Genomic DNA, 6,245 nt, shown 5'->3' on the forward strand with positions numbered 1-6,245 from the left:
CCAGCTGATCCAGAATCAGTGGAAAACAGGGATGCACTGGACACGCACCAGTTCCATCAACAACATTTTTTTTAGAGTGTAAACAATTGCACTCAACGTTTTTGGGAGAGTTCCTGGAAAGAAGCCGTTTGTTCAGTTTGTCCAGCAAGGTGCAGAAAACTGTCTTGAGACTCAGAGAGAAAACTTCACCTTGAAAGCGATCACCAAGGCTGTTCTACCTCTCCAAAACTACAGCCACCCGCATGCTACTGTTTCCCATCTGTCTTTCCAAAGAGACACCTTTCAGAAAGCTGGAAGGTAGGGGCCACCTGCCCCTCGCAGATAAACGTGCTGGCCAGCAGAACGCACAAATCAGACTGTGTCTTCCTCTAAAAGGGCAGATAATGGTACATGGGTGGTTTAGGAACTCAGGTATTACAGTCGCTGACCATCAGAGGGAGAAATAAAGGACAAGTTCTGTATTTGGGAGAGGGCCAGAGGTGCAGAATATGCCAGCATTATACACTAGTACACCCATGTAAATCTCAAAGGCCTCGTAATACTGAATGGGATTCTTTTGTTTGCTAATGTTTTGTTTGTGTGTGACAAGCATAGGACAGGTACAAACATAGCCTCAAAAGTCCTCCACAGCTGCAGAACCCTATCCGTGAAATCCACCATGGGGCCTAGCAGAGAATTAAATCAAACCCTCTGTGGCCATTGTGCTTCTGCCAGATCTATGACAGTCTGGGGCCTCAGTTTCCACCAGGAAACATGACCAGGCTCCTGGACCACTTCCATTCTCCCATCACTATCAGGCTTGCCCTCCAGCTTTAGACAGGCTCCCTCCCTTAAACACAAGTTATGGGCTGCTGTTGCTCTCCCACATAGATTTGCTGCTGCTGTTCTGGTTAGTGCCTGGTAGTACTGAGCCATGAACTCCGCAGCATCTGCAAAGCGCCATGGGGAATGCAACAGTTCCCCAGAAAGTGGAAAAGGGTAGACACATCATCACTGTCATTTCACTGGAGGAAAGGTGAAGGGGTTGGTCTTATGTAATGAAGCTGTATTAGACATTATTTCTATATTAGAACAGTTTTCCTAATAAAAATAATAGAATATGTTAGTTAATTATGGAATCATCTTTGCTGTTAGCACAACGACAAACTACATAGCATCTGTCAGAGATGCCCTAGACAAACCTGACCCCCGCAAGAGGATGGACTAGATGGTTTACAGTGGTCCTTTTAGGTTATGTCCTTCTGCAGCTGTCCCAAGGACTGTTACCTGTTAGGGTTACTCTCTTGACAAGCAGAAACTCCTGCCTCTACCCTTCCTGAACGACAAGCTGCCTCTTCGGCACCAAGACCACAACAAAGAAATGCATTTCCACCACGCACCATACTCCGAACTGCTGTCGGTCTCGGTAAGGTGGCCAGGTTTGCACCGTTCATTGATCGCACCACGCTGGCACAGGCGGGGGGCGCCGACGGCCCCGCAGCTGGCAGGGGGAGGCAGCGGCGCTGTGTACGGCCGCCCGGCCGGGCACGGCTCGCACCCCTCTTCCCGGTGGAGGGCGTGCGTTATGCCGCACAGACCGAGGCACTTCGCCGGCCGGGAACGGCAGCAGCAAGCTCCGGGGCGCCCTTGGACGAGCCCGAGCCACCGCCTCCGCTTCCGAGCAGGCGCGGCGGCGGGGCCGGACCAGGCACCAACTCCCGCTGCCGCGGGGCTGGGGAAGGCGCGCACGCCGCCGGGCCCTCCCGAGGAAGAGGGCAGGACGGAGGAGAGCGGCCCGCAGCCACGGTATGACGCCCGGGACCGGGAGGAGGGTGTTGGGAGGGGGACCCGGGCTGCCCCGCCGAGACCGAAAGCCCCGCGCCACCCCCACGTTGCCGAAGGCGGCGCCGCCGCTGCTGCGGGGTCCGGGTCCCGGGGGTGGCCCGGCGGGGTTGCGGCGCATCCCACCGCCTGCCGGTGGCCGCGCTGGGGAGGGTCGCCCGGCCGCGGGGGAACCCCCGTGGCGCCGCGACGGGAAGCCGTGCGGCGGGGGGAGCGGTGCGGGCGAGGAGAGGCGGCCTCGGCGGCAGGAAGCCGCCGGGAGAAGGAAGAGGAGGACATGTCACGTCGGCCAACAAGGAACTAGGCCTGAGAGCACCCGCGTTAGGGCTTCCCGGCCCCGCGCCTCCGGCCGAGGCGGCGGGCGGCTGCCAGCGGGCTTGCGGGCGCCGAGCTCGGCCTGGCTGGGAGGGCCCGGCCCGGCTGGCGCCCTCCCCCGACAGCCACGGCGGTGCGAGGTGCCTCTGCCGAGGCAGCCCGTTCCGTACCAGCGGACACCCTTTTGTGTCCACTTCTGTCCTGAAACAGAACCGCCTGTGACACAGTGGTACTGCTGCAAGCCACTGCACAGACCCCCGCCTGCCCGCCCCTCTACACCCTCCCTTGCTCTGGTGTTAGGAAACACCTTCTCTTCCCTGTCTTGGCTCCTCAGGTTCCTTTGAGATCCCTTCTGTAACCTGCTGCTGACCTGACACAGGAATTTTCTTTGCTATTTCCAAAAGAAAAAAAAAAACATAAATCATTCCTCAGTGAAAAGACACAGCAGTTGGAAGGCCTTAGCAGATGGGAAAGGTTTAGCTGGAATGGGTTACAAGAGTTACAGCAATAGTGATGAGATGCACTGACAGCATTTGAAACATCTTCCACACATGCGGTATTTTTGCCTGCAGCTGCAGGGACCCTTCCATTTCTCTCCTGTTGCCCATGGTGGTGACACCATCTTTGGTTCCTGTTTGTTTACTCCCTTCCCGACTGATAAGTAAGTGGCCACGAGTTTTGGCACTGGGGAACTTGTTCACTTGCTCAGATTGTACCTTGTAACACCTCTCAAGAACTTCTGTGCCTGGAGTATCATTAGAGCAAAAGGGCTGCAATTACTGTGTGTCCTTTTTTCATATGTCTGTGCTAATGTTCTCAGCGATCCTCCTTAACTGTGCAGACCTAAATCAGATCAGTAACAAATCATGAGCATGGAGCAAACCGCTTTTGAATGATGATCAGGCCCAATATGGCTTTATGACCAGGTCATGATTCTTGGGAGTTTATATGCCCTTTGGGGGCCAGAGGAGGGAATGTAACCACGGTGTTAAAAAGAAAAAATGCCATAAACCCACTTATCACACTTTTATCCCTCTTGAAAGAAAAGCCAAACATACTGCTAGGCAAAAATATCTCTCTTTTAGCAACCTGTGTTCAAAATTTTCATAATACATGTTGGCACTTGTTAAACATGAACCCACCCTAACAGAGACATTCAGAATAATATATTAGAAAAAAATTGCTTTATAATCAACCAGGTATATATATGAGGGCTACCTCCTAGAACACAAATTAAACCCTAGAAGTATGCATTGCTTCTGTAAGGTTAAGCTAAACCAAACTACAAAGTTTCTGTTCTTTTAACCACAGATACATAATGTCTGCACTGCCATATCATAGGTACTGAGGCTACATTTGAATCACCAGGTATCTCAGTAAAAAGCATAAGCTTGGAATGAAGTTGAGCCTTTGAGCTTCCCTCCTCAATTTCTGTATCATCTGACATTTCCAGGTAACATCTGCCAGTACCTCATGTTAAATAGTATATCAAAATATGTAGTCTTTGCTTAAAAACCTGCCTAGAGATTGCCTTCCTTCCTACAAAAAACTTTGTTTGAAATAAGTCTTAAGATCAAAGAGATTTTACTCAGAGTATCTCACTACTTTTAATAAAAACAACAACAACAACAAAAAGTAGTAGCGTCATAACAGTAGAGCATGCCCAAGGACGAGTGTTCCCTCCCATCATATGAGAAAATTCCCTCTGGTGAATGTTATCCAGCTCATTTCAGCAGTACTATCATGATTTCAGAAGTTATTATTTCTTCATTTCCAAGCCTTCTGGTTGTGGTGATTACAGGCTGCTTGATAGGAACAGGTATTGGCAATGTAAATAGGAACGAGGTCCTATATTGTTGCAGTTTGGGGCAGGGCTGTTTTTTGTCAAGTTAAATGGTGTTGAATGGCAGCCCCAAGCTATCAGTGGTATTGATGCAACTTTAGAGATTCAGCATGCAAAAATACACATCTAATTTACATTCACAAGAAAAGCACATGCAATTCTTACAAGAATAGCTACTACCTAGATGCATAATTACGGTTAGCATGGAAAAATTACCACAGATATGGGACTTCAAACAAATTCTTGAAAGGGAGAGCCCAGATAAAGAAGCAAGATGTTAGTTCATGCCACATTAAAGTCTCACGACTGAATTCAGGCCTCTGTACCTGTGACACCCACCCTGTCTGCACAACAGTCAGTAGCATCACCCCAAGAAAGCCAGAGAACCATCACCGGAAACTTCCGGGGAGACCAAAGCTCACCTGTGACAGCAGCAGTGGGTATTCTTGCCACTGCTATGAGTCATTGTTACTCAGATACTTTATTAACTGTAAAGGAATTAAAAAAAACCAAACCAACAACAACAAAACACAGCAATAATCTCCTCTCCTCTAACAACTATTAGGCATAGCAGAGCTTACCTTCTTACTAAACAAATGCAGCCATATCCTCAGTCAGGATCAGCACAGGCTCATAATGCAGGCTAGCATTCCAGCAAACCAAAATCTGCATCCTTTCAAAGCCACTAAAGCCAAACAAGAAAACTCCACAAAGAGCATACAACTCCAGGTATAGAGAGGATGTTCCCTGCCTATACCACAACAGCCCATAGACTATATCCACACTAGGAGGAGGTAGCTCTTGCTTTCATGTCTTCTATAGGCAATTTTTTTTTTTTAGTTATGGTTACTCTTCCCTACTTTGGCTTGACCAGACCCTTTCCAAATCTGCACATTAGCATCTTTCTTCCCTCAGACACTTACTTTCTACAGACACTTGCATTACCTTTTGTTCCCAGGCTCCAGGGAGAGGCTGTGATAATTAGGCTGCAGCTGATTTTCATAACAACATTAAGCAATCTTTTCAGTTAGAGATTTGATGATACAGGTCCACAGTAGTTTACAGGAGTTAGCAGTCACTTCTAGGTCTGAAGAATTTAATCACCTGAATAAGCCAATCTACTGTTGCTGAGAGTGGCACTTTGAAATGGTGCCTTTCTCCCAGTTCTGCATCTCTGTGTTGTAATCACCCAAGAGGAATGGAAAGTGAACAGCCCTGCTAGTCTCTTGGACTTTGTTTTTTCTTAGCAAACTCTTTCTTTACCTGATGTAAGGTGCTTAAGGTGAAAGGTTAGTGAGGAAATAAACAGAGCTTGTGGCTTGCACCTGTGCTAGCAATGCAGCTTGCTGGTGAGTGCCGAAGGTACCAGCTGCCTAGCCTTCTTTCAAGGTATTACAAGGTATTAAAGGACACGTTAAGCAAGAGAGCACCACAGCTTTATCAAAGGCTTAAAATTATTCTGACATCCACTGGGGTTTACTTATCTACCCATTTCATAGGCTCCTCCAAGCTCTCTTTTCCTCTTGGTGCACTTGGGAGACACCGCAAACATTCACAGTTTTTTTGTTCCTTTTTTTGGGCGGGGGGGAGGGGGCAGAAGTTGCCTTATATCCCCACCATGGTCCTTCCTACACTTGTTTCCTTAAATTCAGGCAGCTGTGAAAGTAAGTTTCCTACAGAAGCTGGGTTCTTTGTTTCACCCTCCAGAGAAACCTTTTGTTTGTTTGTAGCTTCAAGCAAACCCTTTTAGACCTGGATTTGCAAAAATGCCTAAAAGATAGGTTAGAGTTATAGAAGTATCTGGGTACCTGACATGCCCATGTTCAGGCAATTTAGAAGATGAGATGCCTATCAGAATCATTAGGCACCTTTGGGACCGTGGCCCTTGATTTTTTCTGGGTTTCATTTTTTGCACATGTGACATGTAGGGACAGTACTGAGCTACTGCATATTATATGGATAAAAACTATTTATTAACAGCACTTTGAGATCCTCAGGTGAAGAAATGGTTTTACATTGACTTACTCTAACTGTAATGGGTTGACAGGATAAATCATTGTGATCTCTAGGTCTGATGCTGCGAGAACAACAGCATCTTTGGTTTCAAACCAATGCCCTTTGCTCACAAGGGTCACGAGAGTACATGCTTGTGTCCCATGCCTTACATAGACACTTATTTAGTGGAACAGCTAAATGCTTGATAATGACACTTCTTTTTCCTCCTTTATACTACAGGTCCAGAAGCACTAGGGTACTTGATTTGGTT

This window comes from Phaethon aethereus (genome assembly GCF_964289735.1).
Source record: "Phaethon aethereus genome assembly, chromosome: 2".
NCBI lineage: Eukaryota > Metazoa > Chordata > Aves > Phaethontiformes > Phaethontidae > Phaethon > Phaethon aethereus.